This window comes from Bos mutus, chromosome 1, assembly GCF_027580195.1.
Source record: "Bos mutus isolate GX-2022 chromosome 1, NWIPB_WYAK_1.1, whole genome shotgun sequence".
Classification (NCBI taxonomy): domain Eukaryota; kingdom Metazoa; phylum Chordata; class Mammalia; order Artiodactyla; family Bovidae; genus Bos; species Bos mutus.
The window spans coordinates 55,678,910-55,697,656 of NC_091617.1; the positions used below are offsets into that span (position 1 = coordinate 55,678,910).

General features: G+C 40.5%; 1 protein-coding gene across 6 annotated transcripts in view; it reads left to right on the top strand.

Annotated features, from left to right (window-relative positions):
* The window catches only part of PHLDB2 (pleckstrin homology like domain family B member 2), a 240,793-nt gene that overhangs the window by 73,071 nt on the left and 148,975 nt on the right, over positions 1–18,747 (top strand). The gene's annotated exons all lie outside the window — the stretch shown is intronic.

An 18,747-nucleotide genomic window follows, 5' to 3' on the forward strand; every position in this document is an offset into this window, starting at 1 on the left:
ATTTATGTGGTCCTTTAACTTTTGGTCAGGATCGGAATGTCTCTCCCTCACTGACCAATATGGAATGGAATGCAAAGTGGTGACTAATGGGTTCTCTGCAATCCCGAGACCGGTTCTGTTCTAACCAACCCCCTTGGATTCCTCTTAGCCCCAGTCCGGTGAGCCATCCTGGGGACCATCCCCCACCCATGCCAGAACTCCTGAGACAGGGCAGGGATGGTACCACCCTTCACCCGCCAGTCAGCCCTGACTCGGGCACCCAAATCAATTTTCAGGGAACTCAAGATAACTAAATGAGACACCATCCCACCCACCACAACCAGTAGCTGTCATGTGGGTGTAGGAAATGATGGGCTTTGAAATCCCACAAATTAGGAACTTTATCTCAACTCTGCCTTGTATCCCATGTAGAATTTGAAAGTGTTCATCTCACTGAACACTCATGTCCTCATCTGCAATAATGAACATGTAAATAGCCTTTTTAGAAGCGTGTTTTAAAAGAAAATGAGATAAAGAACAAAAGTTTTCAATTTACAAGTGTGTGTGTGTGCGTGCACGCATGTGTGTGCTTAGCCACTCAGTCGTGTCCGACTCTTTGTGACACTATGGACTGCAGCCCGCATGTACTCCTCTGTCCATGGGGATTCTCCAGGCAAGAATACAGGAGTGGGGTTACCACGCCCTCCTCCAGGGGATCTTCCCAACCTAGGGATCGAATGAACCCAGGTCTCCTGCATTGCAGGTGGATTCTTAACCGTCTGAGCCACCAGAAGGCCCAATTTACAAGTATTTCTTAACAAATCTTAGATTTCTTCCTTCAGTTTCCAAAGATAATTGACTTTAGGCTAAGCAGTATCTTGAGAGGGGGAGATTCTTGAGGGACCAATCCCAGAATACATGAATGCGTGTATTCATTAGAAGACGTGTGACTTAATTCATCCTCCAAAATTTTGTTTATTGCTTTACTTTTTGTTTCCTTGATTCTTTTTAATACTTTTGTAAAATTTTTTTGAACTTAAAAAATACAGGTCTTTACATTTATTTCTATATGTTACATTACTCCATTCCATTGAAATTCTCTTGAATCAAAGATGAGCCAATAGTGTGAAGGGTCTGCTGAACAAGTAAATGAGCGCTTGGCTGCATTACTAGGAGTGCAGTGTGTAGTTCAGGGGATGCGATGGTGCCACTCTACCTCTTCCTAGTCAGAAAATACACCTGGAGCTTTTCAGCCACCTGGTTCCGGGTGTCTTATCTAAGAATCCCCTGAAAACTCTTCACATGAACTTTCTTGTCGTCTGTCTATTCCAGTGTTTCTAAACCTTTTGTTCATTACCATACTCATAAACAGCTTTCTGGACATTTTTTTTCTAATCTTCTCTCTCCCATGAAATTTAATACTACAAATAAGCTATTATACTTGATTATGTACTGCATGTATATCTGTATTTTTTACATAGAAAGAATGAATTTTTTCACCCGCCCCCACTAAGAACCAGTTTTCATCCCCTTGAGGGGTGATACTGCCTTCATTGAGAATGGATGGCTTTCTCCACAATGCCATGCTATTGCCAGAATACAGGGTACACCAGGATAGAAAAAACCATGGTGCATGTGTTCAGATCTGCTGTTCTCCTGTATAATCTGGCATCTAACAGGTTCTCTGAGACTAAAGTCTCTCTACATAAAATGAGGGTGCATAATTCTGTCGTGAGGAATAAATTTAGCACACAAAGTGCAGAAGACAGGGCCAGGCAAGTATTAAACAGTTAATAAATGATCATTATTGTTGACTGGGAAATCATTTAAAGCACATTCCATCTTGAGAAAAAGAACCTAGGGAAGGGAAGTAATGCAAGTTAGTGATTGAAGATTAGGGTTTAACCTTCAACCCTTATAACCCTTCTATATATAGAAGAAAAATGAATCCCACAGACTGAGGGCAGTGCCAGTACAATTGAGAATAATGGGCTAAATGTAGTTAACTGAAACACTGCTTTACTTCCTTGGTAGGAGGAACATTTTATGAATAATCCTTTTTTCTTTGGCCTGATTTTATGCCTAACTCAATAGTTCTCAGTCCTGGCTGAACATTAGAATCACCTGGGGAGTTTAAAAATTGCCAGCGTCTGGGTCCCAGCCCAGAAATTCTGATTTCATTGGTCTGAATTGAGCTGTCTGGGCATTGGGGATTTTAAAGGTTTCCCTGGCAATGTTAATGTATAGCCATTGTGAAAAAAAACCAAGGCCAAACTAAGAATGTGATTTATTTCCTGTGACTTAGGGAACCAGTTCAAAATCGTGGATTAAACTGTTTCTAGAGAATATGGCAACCCACTCCAGTGTTCTTGCCTGGAGAATCCCAGGGACGGAGGAGCCTAGTGGGCTGCCGTCTATGGGGTCGCACAGAGTCGGACTGGACTGAAGCGACTTAGCAGCAGCAGCAGCAGCAGAGAACACCAAGCTAACACCTTAGGAAGAGGCAAGCTTCAGAGTGTGCCTGCCCCCACTCAGATGTTCCATCCCCAAATGGTCTTTATAAATTTTCTCAGCAGAGTTGGATGTTTAGGCAATCAAGTGTGAAGGCGTTGTGTGAATGACATTAGCTACTTCTTCTCAAAAGAAAGAGGAGACTGTTTTCTACCTCCACTTCCACTGACACTTTTCATTTCACTCCATCAGAACTGAGTTTTAACATATTCCTGAGTAATACATGTGCATCTTGCATGTGTATCTGTTATAAGGAGACAGAATCTGCCTGGATTATTGCTCTAATTTAAAAGCTCTAAATACCCAGAAAGGCCTGGACAAGTCTGTACCCTCTCTAGGCTCCAAATATTCAATTTACAAACTCTAAGGTATTTTCCAATTATTGGATTCAATGATTGCAATTCTCATAACTAATACAGTAATGAGCAAATTCTTCACTGAGGGTCCCGCTTACAGCTCTGTTGCTAGTACCAAACAACTCCTAAAATGAGTTTAGATTTCTGTTAAAATCCTTAGCTGCTGCTGCTAAATCACTTCAGTCATGTCTGACTCTGTGTGACCCCATAGACGGCAGCCCACCAGGCCCCCTCGTCCCTGGGATTCTCCAGGCAAGAACACTGGAGTGGGTTGCCATTTCCTTCTCCAATGCATGAAAGTGAAAAGTGAAAGTGAAGTCGCTTAGTCGTGTCTGACTCTTAGCGACCCCATGGACTGCAGCCCACCAGGCTCCTCCGTCCATGGGATTTTCCAGGCATCAGCACATACACGTAAATGATATACTTGAGCAGTATATTTAAATATTTCCCAAGAAAGACAGTAGCTCAGCACATAATTTCTAGGAACAACTGGCAGATGTAATCAAGAAAATGCTGCATTAATAAATTATTATCTCTGACAGATAAGGTAATGACAGAACCCTCATTGATTTACTAATTGGTCAACTACAATATTGCAAAGTTGTGACATGACATTAATCATTACCTGGTGAAAAGTTTAAGAGCTTTTGTGTGATGCTATGCCTTCCTGGGAAAATCACTAATAAATCCACATAAACCAGAGGTGCCAGAAGAAAGCTCTGGCTATGGAATTGAGGGACAGTTTGTTTAAAGAAAGGAAAACAGCCCTAAATAGTAAAGTAAATATTTTCCTCTGCCTGTGGGTGACCTTATGCTCAACCTCTTGCCTTGTGAGAATGCTGTCTCCAAGCCTGTGGTTTTGTGGCATCTCAGTAATTCTGGAGAGTCTCTCTGTAGTTTGGCAATAGGCCACTTCCCAGCCACACTAACCTGAGTTCCTCCTCGTCTCCACAAAAATCTACATGCTCACTAGCTCCCTCCTTTCTTGAGATGGATTTTCTTTCTTTAATGCATATCAGCTCACTGTCCCTGAAATAACTTTAATAAGATTCCCCTTCCTCATTTTGAAGGCACAGCCTTGCAGGTCTCCCACTTACGTAGAAGCTTTGCTTTCTGGTGGTACGAGGTTAAAAGAAATGACAGTCAAGGACGTAACTGCAAAAAGAGCCACTTAAAATTCACTGGTCTGGTCACTTATAGAGGTCTGAGGACAACAGTCAATGATGCAATTAAATAAAGTATGAGAATTCAAAAGAATTCTCATTCTACCTTAAGAACATAAGGAAAAATTTCACTTATGTAAGTTAAGTAAGTTCTAGAGATCTGCTGTACAACCCTATGCCTGTAGTTAACAAACCCTATTGGACACTTTAAAAATTTTAAGAAGCTTTTAAAAAAGAATGTACTGTGGCACAACTCAGTGCGTCATGTCATGGCTGGCAAGCCCAAAGAGCCCAGTGGGATGTCATTGTCCCACTGCCAGGATTCCTCAAACAGGGGCCGCACACAACAGACACAGAGATGGGAAACACGTATTCAAGGAAGCGGTCTGTCCGGGCCACACTTACGTGTGTTTTCTCGAGCATTTCTGGAACAAAACCGCCTCTCCATGACTGCTTAATCTGTTTCGGCTGCCATAACAAAATACCGTGGACCATGGTTCACACAACAGATACTTATTTCTCACAGTTCTGGGGGCAGGCACTGGGAGTTTCTGGTGAGAAACCCTTCCCGCCTTGCAGACAACTGCCCCCACTGAATGCTCAGGTTGTGGGGAGGGGGAAGCAAGGACGAGGATCTCTCTTCTATCCTTGTAAGGCCACTGATCTCTTAGGACTTAACCCATGTGACCTCGTTTAATCCTCATTACCTATAAAACCCCCTCTCTCCTAATACAATCACACTGAGGTTAAGACTTCAGCATTCTGTGTTCTGGGGGACAATTCAGTCCATAGCATGACCCAGAAACCCATACCGAATATCCCCAAAAGCAGAAATCACTTTCAGTCTTTAAAGTAACATTTTACAAATGCCTTATTTTTGACAACCAAATGATTTGTCCAAAATAAATTTTACAAAGATATCTAGTACATAATAAATAGATAAATGGAATAGCCCCCACCTTATCTTAGGGGATAGATTTCAAGACCCTCAGTGGATGCCTGAAACCATAGATAGTGCTGAACCCTATAAATACTGTTTTTTTTCTACACATACTTATGATAAAGTTATACATTAGGCACTATAAGAAATTAACAACAATAACCAATAATCAGTCAGTTCAGTTCAGTTGCTCAGTTGTATCTGACTCTTTGTGACCCCATGGACTGCAGCACATCAGACTTCCCTGTCCATCACCAACTCCCAGAGTTTTCTCATATTCATGTCCATAGAGTTGGTGATGCCATCCATCTCATTCTCTGTTGTCCACTTCTCCTCCTGCCTTCAATCTTGCCCAGCATCAGGGTCTTTTCCAATGGGTCGGCTCTTCATATCAGGTGGCCAAAGGATTGGACCTTCAGCTTCAGCATCAGTCCTTCCAATGAATATTCAGGACTGACTTATTTTAGGATTGACTGGTTTGATTTCCTTGTAGTCCAAGGGACTCTTAAAAGTCTTTTCCAATATCACAGCTCAAAACCATCAATTCTTCAGCGCTCAGCTTTCTTTATGGTCACTTAGGAAGGCTTTCTTACCTCTCCTTGCTATTCTTTGGAACTCAGAATAGCAAAGATGGATACATCTTTTCTTTTTTCCTTTGCCTTTCACTTCTCTTCTTTTCTCAGTTATTTGTAAGTCCTCCTCAGACAAACATTTGGCCTTTTTGCCTTTCTTTTTCTTGGGGATAGTTTTGATCACAGCCTCCTGTACAATGCTACGAACCTCCATCCACAGTTCTTCAGGCACTCTATCAGATCTACTCCCTTGAATCTATTTGTCACTTCCACTGTATAATCATAAGGGATTTAATTTAGGTCACACATGAATGGTCTAGTGGTTTTCCCTACTTTCTTCCCTACTAAGTCTGAATTTTGCAATAAGGAATTCATGATCTGAGCTACAGTCAGCTCCTAGTCTTGTTTTTGCTGACTATATAGAGCTTCTCCATCTTTGGCTGTGAAGAATATAATCAATCTGATTTCGGTATTGACCATTTGGTGATGTCCAAGTGTTGACTCATCTCTTGTGTTGTTGGAAGAGAGTGTTTGCTATGAACAGTATGTTCTCTTAGCAAAACTCTGTTAGCCTTTGCCCTGCTTCATTTTGTACTCCAAGGCCAAACTGGCCTGTTACTCTAGGTATCTCTTGACTTCCTACTTTTGCATTCCAGTCCCCTATGACGAAAGTGAAGTCACTCAGTCATGTCCGACTCTTTGTGACCCCATGGACTGTAGCCTACCAGGCTCCTCTGTCCATAGGATTTCCCAGGCAAGAGTACTGGAGCGGGTTGCCATTTCCTTCTCCAGGAGATCTTCCCGACCCAGGGATCAAACCCACATCTCCTGCATTGTAGGCAGACGCTTTACCGTCTGAGACACCAGGGAAGTCCTGTGATGAAAAGGACATCTTTTTTTGGTGTTAGTTCTAGAAGGTCTTCATAAAACCATTCAGCTTCTTCAGCATTAATTGTTGGGTCATAGACTCAGATTACTTTGATGTTGAATAGTTTGCCTTAGAAATGAACAGAGATCATTCTGTCATTTTTGAAATTGCACCCAAGTACTGCATTTCAGACTCTTGTTGACTCTGAGGGCTACTCTATTTCTTCTAAGGGATTTCTTCTAAGCAATCACAAAATATATTATAATAAATGTTATGTGAATGAGATCTCTCTCCCTCAAATTGTCTTATTAAATTTGATGCCTTTTTTATCATAACTAAGCATTTATCACACACTCTGACTATAAATTTTACAGTTTGAGGTGTGATGACCCCAAAGTGACTGCAAAACTAGATTTCTTTTTCCTCCTTCACGATTTCACAAATAGAGGATCCATTCTCACTATAGATCTTAGCAACCTCAATATGACTTTTTTTTCTTATTAAGTCAAGAACTTCTGCATTTTTCACTTGAAGAACTCTACAGCTTCTCTTTGGCATATTCCAATTGCTACATCACTGTGACTTTGAGCTGTGGGGCTATTAGTAAGTAAAATAAGAGTGACTTGAACACAAGCATTGCAGTACTGAGACAATCAGTCTGATTACAGAGTAGCAATGAGGTGACTACCAGGTGAGGTATGCTGGACAAATGGATGATTCATGTTTCAGGCAGGACAGAGCGGGAAGGCGTGAGATTTTACCACACTACTCAGAAAGGCATGCAATTCACAACTTACGCATTGTTTACTTCTGGAATATCTGGTGACTGCAAGTAACTAAAATGGCAAGCAAAGGAAATCACAGAAAAGGTGGGACTAATGTAAATAAATAATGTGCTGAGAGGTGAGGTTGGAAAATGTGGTCAATCTGTGTAGGTGTGGACAGTTGTTCTGCGCCAAATCACTCTATGAGAAAACACATAGGAGATTTCTAGGAGATGTCATCCTGGGCATATGGCTCAAGGGCACGTACCCTGAATCCCCCCCACCCCGGGGAAACTTCTTCTTTGCTATCACACAGGAGCATCTGTAAAAGCATCTGTACTTCTGCAGTTACCATGCAACAGAGTGCAGCCAACATGACCCTGACTGCGTGAAGAGACTCGGAAAGAGGACGCCTCATCCTGAGTCATCAGGGTATTTTACAGGGGGATTTAAGCAACTGGTCTAGCAAGTTAAAGCCTCTCACAAGAATGTACACCCGTTAGCATCTTACTGATAAAATCAAAGTACCTGCAAAACTGGAAGCTTTGCAAACAGGATGTAATTTTTGCCATAGGAGACTTCAAGTCTTTTCATCAGATCATTAAGCAAATATCTCGGACTGGGATCAGGAGAACTCTGGTCTCATCCAAATTTTGCCACTACTTAGCTTTACTGGAGAAGAGTTCAATTTCCTTATTAGTAAATAAAGCAGCAGATCAGACCAGTGAGGCTTAAACTTTAATGTATGTAAGAATTAGTTAGATAGCTTATCTAAAGTGTAGGTTTTCTGACCTGCATCTCCCCACAAAAAATCTGATTCTGTTATTCTGTGGTAAGACCCAGGAATTTGCTTTATATACTAGTAGCCAGTACTCTTGCCTGGAAAATCCCATTGATGGAGGAGCCTGGTAGGCCAAAGTCCATGGGATCTTGAAGAGTCGGACTCGACTGAGCGACTTCACTTTCACTTTTCACTTTGATGCATTGGAGAAGGAAATGGCAACCCACTCCAGTGTTCTTGCCTGGAGAATCCCAGGGATGGGGGAGCCTGGTAGGTTGCCGTCTATGGGGTCACACAGAGTTGGACACGACTGATGCAACTTAACTGCAGCAGCAGCCTATTGATCATAATACAAACAGTCAAGATTCTTCCTTACACACAGACACTTTGAGAAACACTGATGATTAAAATCCTCTGCCTTTCAGATCCTGTAAGGCTGTGTTTCTCAGGTTCAGGCTAGCAAAGTTTGGTATTAGACCTATATTCCTAACCTATCTGCATCGGAATTATTACAAACTAGCATCTGTTGCTCACTCTAAGCACATTGGACCACACCATTGTGATAAAGTCCAGGAGGGAGAGGAACTGATAATACTTGAGCAGTGTTCATTTTTGTAACCTCCATCCTATGAAGATTGGTGATTTTCCACTTTCATTTTTATGCCCAAAATGATGTCCCAAGGCAAAAGACTTGAATATTCCTTTAGCACTCTCTGCTCTCTTCCTTTTCACACTGCTACCTACCATGTCTCTATGAGGTCTCAGAACCTGATTCTAGTCCTCAGATAAAAAACTAGAATCTCCCTACTGTCTATTATGTCCAATTCCATTTCCAAGATCACTAATGTTTCAGGCAAGATATATATATTATATATACATAATATATATATTATATATATATATATATATACACATTTTAAACAGTCTATCCTCTTCTATGATGCTCCCAGTCATTTAGAAAATCATTTGCATGTCCAGGGCATCTTTCTGTAATCAGTATTTGTTTTCAGTTAATATAAATAGAACTTAAGACCATTTTCTTGAAGGGAGAAATACTGCAGGTGGATTGTGTCTTTATGAAAAGATACAGTGAGCACAAAACTAGTACTTTGTAGGAACTATATTTAGGAAAAGGAATGGGGAAGAGCAGCACAAACACATGGTGTCTGAGTCGTCTAGTGAAACAAAAATTCATTCAATGATCCAGTGGATGGACTAGGGAAATGATTTTTTTGCCATCCAAAATTTATGGGTTGTGGATGTCTGAACTTTAGTAAGAATCAATGAAGGAAGGACAGGGACTTCCCTGGTGGTCTGGTGGTTAAGAATCTGAGCTTCCACTGTAGGGGGCATGGGTTCAATCCCTGGTCAGGGCACTAAGACCCCACTTGTTGCATGGTGCAACCAAAAAAGAAAAAAAAATGGAGGAAGAAATAAGAACTTCTTTAGGCATCCTCAGTTGGCCTCTTCCTTCCACTCTATGAACCCGTCTCTAGGCTTAGGATAACTCACTTTCTATGAGTCAATGTTCTAGGACGGTCACTTGCTGAGTGATTTTATCCTCACTGTTCTAAGCAACTTCATGGAGACAGGTCCTTGAGGAAAGGATTCAGACTGGGGATCCATCAAATACCACTTGCCTTTCATCTTCGGAGAGAAAGTTAATGAATACAGCTTAGAGTAAGACTAATTAATTTTTTACATTTTCTGTTTATTTTTGTGTTACAAAAGCTTAGAGAGATTAGTGAAACAGAAACTAGTTGGGCATTCTTCAGAGCCCCAGTCCAGAAGTGAGGTTGTTGTTGTTCAGTCACTCAGTCGTGTCTGACTCTTTGCAACACCATGGACTGCAGCACGCCAGGCTTCCTTGTCCATCACCAACTCCCAGAGTTTACTCAGACTCATGTCCACTGAGTCGGTGATGCCATCCAACCATTTCATCCTCTGTCATCCCCTTCTCTCGCTTTCAATCTTTCCCAGCTTCAGGGTCTTTTCCAATGAATCGGCTCTTCTCATCAGGTGGCCAGAATATTGAAGCTTCAGATTCAGCATCTTCCAATGAATATTCAGTATTAATTTCCTTTAGGATTGACTAATTTGATCTCCTTGCTGTCCAAGGGGCTCTCAAGAGTCTTGTCCAACTCCACAGTTCAAAAGCATCAATTCTTTGGTGCTCAGTCTTCTTTCTTTATGGTCCAACTCTCACATCCATACATGACTATTGGAAAAACCATAGCTTTGACTATACGGGGTTAAAGTGGGATTAAATGGCCCTAAAATCCTGAGAAAGGCAGCATAAAGGCTGGCAGGAAGCTTCTCTAATAACCTTATCACACTGCCTTGTGATGCTTATTTACATAACTATCACCCATTAGACTGGGAGCATCTCTACAGGACAGACTAGTCTTCAAGGATCTAAGCCTAGCAGAATAATTTGTAGCAGATTGGAACTGAAGGACTCCTGGTGGGTAGAAACTTCCCCTTAAGGTTTTAAAATTTGTGCAAGACATTTTTGGTATTTTGGCAACTCAGAAATTTTTGGAAAGGGGGAAGGGAAGTGGCATTTTTGTCATGTTTGGATCTCTTCTCCTCTTAGTCTTTAGTTAATCTCTAACAAATATAAAATAATTAATAAATGAGAGGGGAAAATTCATGGTTTAAGGCTCACCAATCAGGCTTTATGTTTTTATGACATGCTTTTTTCTTCTACCAGAATGTAAATGTTTTGACTGAAAATCCAAAACAGCATGGTACACAAAATGGGAAATTACACAAAGATGTGGAAAGAACAGCTAAAGAAAAGGAAAGTTGAAGAGTGCCAGAAACTGCTAATAACTATTAACCTATTGGAAAAATTATAAAGCACATGTGAGTCCCCAGCTTGGTTTGGACTTTCTGTTCCTTGCCATTAGCTTTTAAACTGAATAAAGAGGTAATGTATTCTGAAGCCTATAATTCATTATGTGTGTGTGATATTTAAGGCGCTTAATTAGGGTGAATATGTTAATATATTTTATCGTCCAATCTGCAACACTTTTCAAGATGAAAGGGGGCACTAAACCAGGTCTGTCTCAGACAACCCAACACATATGTTTGCTCCACTCTCCATCCACTTAAAGGCCTTCTTTTTATTCTGTGTATTTTGCTCAAAATGTTCCATATTTTGCTCTAAGGGAGATCTTAATTGGGCCCCCACTTTCTGCCAGCCTGAAGTGAACAGAAATCTGCTTCAAACACGTCCATTCACAGCCCAGCTGTGAGCACATGGCCCAGACCAGTGTTTCCTGAGAGGTGGAATACACAACCAAGTGAGAACCTGATTTGGGGTCACAGAGAACAAAGGACACTGCACAGAATAACATCACAGCAAGGAGGAAGTTAGATTTAGGTGCTAAACTGTTTTTATCATCTTTCTAACAGTTATTAGTATTTTATCACATAACATAACAGACTCTAGCTCACAGTTTTTAAATGTAGCTTAAATTAAATGTCACTTTGTTTTCATTGTATTTGTTTTTAGGTTATTTCTTACAAGAAAAATTTATTTCTAAATTTTTCATTTATCATGATGCTTGTTGCTGTTTTAGTCACTAAGTCATGTCCTACTCTTTGGCAACCCCAGGAACTTTAGCCTGCCAGGCTTCTCTGTCCATGGGATTTCCCAGGCAAGAATACTAGAATGCGTTGCCATTTCCTTCTCCAGAGGATCATCCCAACCTAGGATCAAGCCCACATCTCCTGTATTGGCAGGCAGATGCTTTACCACTAAGCCACTTGGGAAGCTTTAATAACGCTATTTTCTTTAAAAATGAATTTAAGTATAACAAAGAAGAAATTAAATAATATTATAGGTGATATGTCAATATGAATAAAAAAATCTTTTTAAAAAGTAAAACAGAACCACTGGCCAAAATGATCAAAGAACTAGAAGTTCTGACTGAACAAACATAGGTTCATCCTGATGCAAGGAGTTATGGGAGGTAAAGATGATACAAAGACTTTCCATGGATTTAGGTCCTTCCCTAAAAGCCAAAAACATGAGTTAGGAAGAAACAATCTCACAATCCTACATGAAAAGGGAAGCACTTGAGAATTTTCTAGGATAAGGAAGGCCATCTGAACACAACAGGATAAGGCGACCAGATGAAAACTCAGCCAGGGACAGGCTAAGGTTGAAAACAAGGGTTCCCAACCCCCTTGGTTTAGCTGTATATGGCTGAAAGAGGGGAAGAAAAGAACATAAACAGCAGAAATATTCTAAAATCTGTGGTCAGAAATAAATATGACAGAATAAGGTGGCTAAGATATGACAATGGATGGCTCAAGAAATGCAATCTGTCACAGTGTATCTGCTACGAAATCCATTCATCAAGGTTGACTGGGACAAAGGGGATGAAAACCTTACCACCTACCTTTCCACTCACGTGTTCTCTTCCCAACTCTTATACCTACTCCTATCTTAGAGAAAGATTAATATATATACCAAAGCTTCCTATGGAATCTTTCAACATAAATGTCATGAGAGACGTATGAGCTGGAAATGGATTTGGGGAACTTGTTTGCATATTGATGGTGATTGAAATCATGACAGTTGGTAAAATTGCATTCTATGCATCCCTCACAGACACCTTTCCCCTGTTACTGCCATCTGCGAGCATTCTCCTCTTATAAACTTTCCCATCTGGTAACTTTTACTATTTAGTGTTCAGGTCTTGGCTTACACTGCCCTGGATCTCACAGCCTCCTCTTTCATAGCTCCCATAATGCCATTGTTATTGCTTATTTAATATTTCTCATTAGACTGCAAACTCCCTAAAGGCAGGAATGAGGTTCACAGTGATATCCCCACCTTCTGACCCTAGTCTGGTACTAACCAGCAGCCAATCAGTAAATGGATAAGTGAATGAGTGAATGACATGCAGGACGTTGTCATAATTCATGAACATTCACCTAAGAAGCCCAGGGGCCTGGCCTTTCTGGGCAAGCCACCAGGAGAGGCAAGAACCAGTGAGAAGAAGGAAAATATCAAACCAGTTGTGGCTCAGACCAGGAGAATAACATAATGGAAGTGAGACCCACAGAGAGCATAAAGGAGAAGGAGGTGAAGTTTATCTATCCAAAGGGGCCCTCACATGGCTTGGGCTTGGGCTTGCTCATCATTGGCATAGGAAGTGGGTGAGACTGGTCTAAAGTTGATGACTCCGTTGCTAAGCAGGACATTACAGCACTCAAATGTCTTATTGTGTTTATAAGAATGATCTCATCAACAAGTGTGCTTTTTTTTTTTTAATCTCCTCTTGTTTGAATGAACTTCTTCCCCATGGAGGGAATTATTGAGCCACATCCCCTTGGTTTGAAAGGGGTGACTCATCTAACTGAGATGAGAAACCAAGCTAAGTTTGCTTTCACCTGCCCAATTATGCTGCTTCTAGTAAAGATGGAGCTAATTATTCAAACAGCTACCTAAATCCAAATTAATCACTAGGAAAGCATTTTCTAAGACAATCATAAAGAGAGGCAGTTTTGTAACTTTGGACAAATTATTTATCACTCATAATCTCAGATTCTTTATCCCTGACTCTGGAATTGCAGCACTTACCTTTGGGCTCATAGTAGGCTCCAATAGATAAAGCACCCAGCACAAAGGTATCATTTGTAAATCTACACTGAACTTGAAGGAAATACAAAAACTTCAGGATAAGGTGCCAGCCTTCTCACTAAACACTGACTCTTCTCTTCCAAACATTAACCTAAACCATGTTTATCTTCAGATCTCTGTAGAATATAGCCTATTCCTTTATCCTGAGCATTTTTTAGTTCAAGGAGTCTTACAGAATGGTGTACAACGGCACCTGGATACCTTGAGTCCCTTAAGACACTTCTCTTTACTCTGATTTCTTCTCACAGTAGTAAAAGATTTTGAAGCTCACTTTAAAGGCAAGACCATATTTGTCCTGCATTCCACCTCTCAAATCCTCTTTCTATTTTCCCCTGAGGCATGACTTTGACCTATACTCAGGGCACCAGTTCCATCCCTTCCATCTGACTCCCTTCTGCTACCAACTCCCAATCAGAACATAGTTTTCCCATCTCCTGGGTTTTTCAGGGTATCTTTCTTCTACATCACATTCTTCTACATCCTCTTACATCACAATCACCAGATGCCTAACTCTAGACCTTCCAAATCGGAGTCTGTAGGAGTGACATTGCAGCTCCTTAGATGACCCTGAGGCACATAAAGCTTGAGATCCTGGCCTTAAACCTGGGGCAGCATTTATGTGAACAGAGAAAAGTGCCTGGGGCTCTTAGAGCAGGACTCCGCTTTCAACCAATTTTAAAGCCCCATTACAGTGTATGTACTTCTTTTCCCATTACATGAGAAGTACCCTAATTGGATCAACTTTAAACCTTCTATGCACTTTGAAAAATCTCAGCAATCTGCAGAAATTGGTACCTAACCAAGGGTAACCATAGTAACCGAGGATGAGTTTATAGCTTAAGTAAGCAGTACTTCAAGTTAATAGGTAATAGGCTCACATCTATGATTATCAAAAGGTAAGGCACTTGCTGGTACAGTAGGAGAGAGGATTTTATTTTACTTTCTATATTGATTTATTTCTTTGGCTGCACTGAGTCTTGGCTGCGGCACGCGGGTGTTTGATCTTCATTGCAGGGTGCAAACATTTAGTGGCGACATGTGTGATCTAGTTCCCTGACCAAGGTTGGAAGCCAGGCCGCCTGTACTGGGAGGGCAGGGTCTTAGCCACTGGACCACCTGGGACCTCTGGGAGAGAGTATTTTAAATGGCGCATTCATGTGGCATGAAACAACAATTGGTCACAAAGTGAGATTCTTTCCACTTGTCTTTCAAGCTTTCTGATTACATCAAAGAATAAGTCTCAGAAGGGTGCTAGGTGTCTTCTAGAACTAGAACTTCCCAATCTGTTTTCTTTTTCTTTTTTTTTAAGTAAAAAGAGAGCAGGTTTCAGGCTACAGCTTTCTCAAACAACGATATTTAACTAGAATGGAATGAGTTTCATGACTTTCTCTCATGAAAATTTCTGTGTATTTATTTTTATTGTTTCCTTTTATTTGTTTTACACACTGGTATAAAGTTTCTTTTTATTAATTTATATATTAAACAAAAAACCGATTTACAGAAAAATAATAGTTTAGGTTGTTGAGTTGGTGATGGACAGGGAAGCTTGGCATGCTTCTGTCTGTGGGGTCACAAAGAGTCGGACACGACTGAGTGACTGAACTGAACTGAATAGTTTTGGTAATATGTGACTGGCAAAAATAATGAAGGGTGCCAATGAATGACTAAACTTTAGAAAAACTGTCTAGAATGTAGTAGATAAAGAACCATGAACAGGTTAGAGGAATCTTGAGTAAGATTAGAAAAGAGATTTTTTTGTTTTATGTGATTTTATGCAAAAGAACAGCAATTCATTTAGTGTTTCTTAGATACAAGATGTGAATGAGGTTCCATATCAGCTTTCTTATAGGTATAAAGGCAGGGGGAAAAAAAACTCTTCCTTTTTCTATGGACCATATGTAAAAGGCAAAACAGGAGTCTTTTCTTGGTTAAGGGCATGGGCTGCTTTTACTGCTGATTAGTTTGGGACAATTACATATATATAATACATACACACATATATATTTAAATATATACATATATTAGTAAACTAAGCACAGTGCACAACACATTGAAAGTCCTTAAAATGAGCTTGTATTCTATTGTTACTTAGAATTAGCATATCTGCTGCTCTTTTATCATTTTTTAGTGCTAAAAGTGAATCATTGGAATGATCACTTACTTCTTCAGGATGTTTAAACCCCTTACAACTTCCACTTTTAATTCTTTACCCTTCAAATTAGGCTGAAGAACAATTTGGATCTCTTGACCAAAATTCTTTTCCCATATTTTCTAACATTTACATTGTATCTTTCCAAAACCTTACCTCATATCCAATTATATTTAGGACCATGGTTCCCCTGGTAGAGGGAGCCCAGCATTGAGAATAGGCTCAGAACATCTGGACTGCTGGGGACCCTGGCTTCTCAAATTTTATAGGCACATTAATAATAACACTGCTTAGCTGACTGAATTATAAGAATTGATTCAGAATGAGTAGAAAGTGAATTTTTTTCCACTTTATTATGAATGAGAAGACAGACTGGTAGATTATTGAAATTAGTAATTAGAAGTTAGCAATTAGTCAATCCTAGAGGAAATCAGTCCTGAATATTCATTGGAAGGACTGATGCTGAAGCTGAAACTCCAATACTTTGCCACTTGGTATGAAGAACCGATTCACTGGAAAAGACCCTGATGCTGGGAAAGATTGAAGGCAGGAGGAGAAGGGGATGACAGAAGATGAGGTGGTTGGATGGCATCACTGAGTCAATGGACATGAGTTTGAGCAAGCTACAGGATTTGGTGAGGGACAGGGAAACCTGGCGTGCTGCAGTTCATGGGGGTGCAAAGAGTCAGACACGACTGAGCAACTGAACTGAATTAGAAGACAAACTAAATTGTATAGACCATTAGGCCTTTATTTCTTCTCTAATTAGCTATGGTGCCTTATTTTTATTTGGTGATGTTTTACTCATTTTATAGAGTGATGCTCAATTCTGAGATTGAGCTCTTGTGTGAAAGCCTTGAATAGAAGGTTGTGATTCCTCTTGGTACACTGACTAATAGAAATGGGCTTTGAAAAGCCAGTCTTGTTGAAAAAATCAACTATGGGTCTGTTTGTGTTCCTCTTCAGTAAACTATCAGACAGAAATGTAGTGGCCTTGCAAATGGAGATATGGCAGCCCTTTTTGAGACCAGGAAAGTGAGACCCTCTTGGAGGCTATGAAAGTGAAAGTGAAGTCGCTCAGTCGTGTCTGACTCTTTGTGACCCCATGGATGGTAACCTACCAGGCTCCACGGTCCATGGGATTTTCCAGGCAAGAATACTGGAGTGGGCTGCCATTTCCTTCTCCAGGGGATCTTCTCAACCCAGGGATCGAACCTGGATCTCCTGCATTGCAGACAGACGCTTTACAGTCTGAGCTACTAGGGAAGCCCTTGGAGGCTATACATTAAATAAAAGATATAACATACTTTCTATACTCAATACAAATACATTCACAATATATGTTTACACTGTTTTCTCTTTTTTTCTTATTTTGCCCTCTCCTCCAACATGAGCTATTATTAGTACTGTCCATTTTCTCCCATTTGCATCAACTCTCAAGTCTTCTACTTAATTCTATTATCCAAGAACTCTAGGGGTTGACTTTATCCCAAGTAGCTTCTACTCTCTGAGAATCTATCTGGACCACTTCAGCCAGGTAATTTTCAATATTGCACACTTTCACTGTTGAAGATGGGTCCTACAAAGTCTAACATTTCTTTGTAGCAAGGCCATTGCTAGTTGAAGCTTTGCTAGTGCTATTGCTGCTGCTAAGTCACTTCAGTCGTGTCTGACTCTGTGCGACCCCATAGATGGCAGCCCACCAGGCTCCCCGGTCCCTGGGATTCTCCAGGCAAGAATACTGGAGTGGGTTGCCATTTCCTTCTCCAATGCATGAAAGTGAAAATTGAAAGTGAAGTCGCTCAGTCATGTCCGACTCTTAGTGACCCCATGGACTGCAGCCTACCAGGCACCTCCGTCCATGGGGTTTTCCAGGAAAGAGTACTGGAGTGGGGTGCCGTTGTGGTACCCAATAGTAAGGCTCCAAAGTTGCATCTCTCATGTCATATTCCACAAGGCTGACATCAGTCCAGTCTGGCTGAATTCTGAGGAAATTCTGGTATAAGTGACATGCTGTGCCACAATCCTTCCTACATCTTAAACTTTGGTCACTAGGCTGGATGGTTTTCTTTCCTCAAAGTTAGTTTTATTTTATAGAGCTTACTGCTTTTTCCCTCCAACGTTCCTTCCAACGTTCATGTCCATCCTAGTTCACAATAAAAGGTCTTCTTAATTTCTGGGACGTAGAATTTCAACTAATTTTTCTGCAAGAGGATCTTTAAAAACCCAAGTTTGATAACCCATCTGAATTCAAGGCCACTTAATCTCCTTCATGTATGATTATCTGAAGTGAAGACCTGTCTATGTCTTTCAGGGAGGGCATAGCCAGAGATGTTCCACTACAATGACTGCTTGATATCAAATTCTAGTTTGTTTATTCTTTTTTGTAGAATTTATATAGTAGGGAATCTTGAGAAGCTGCCTAAAATGCCCCAAAAGCCAAAGTGAGTGTCCTAGAAATATAATTAGTACATTCTTTATGGATATACTACACTTCCTTTCAGGAAACAAACCCACTATTTTCTCAACTGTAATGTTGTTTATCCTTTAAATAGTACCCCACTATCATGCCATAGCTCATTCTGATTTTCTTTTATCTGTGTCCCCCAAAGATAAACAAACCTCAATCGGGTCTATAAATTTACTTCTCAAGATGCATCCATATTTCTCAAATTATTGAGCTGGAAATCAAGCAAGATGGGTGAGGTTCAGACCTCATTAAGCAACCACATCTCTCATGGTCCGAAATGTGTTTCAGCCCTTAGTGGTTTTGAAGCTTTTCAGAAAAGCAGTGTCCAAGTAGAAGGTCTAACCAAAGGAAACTTGGACTAAGGTCAAATCATCCCTACCCTAATGGCTTGAGGTTGTTCCTCTTTGTTTTTCTTGAGCTCTCTAGAGAGAGTCTGACCATAGTCTCTGCCTCTAATAACTACTTGTAGAATCAGAATTGGCAGGGGACTGAGTAATCAATTAATCTAAACCTTTATTTGAGTCACAAATTCTTT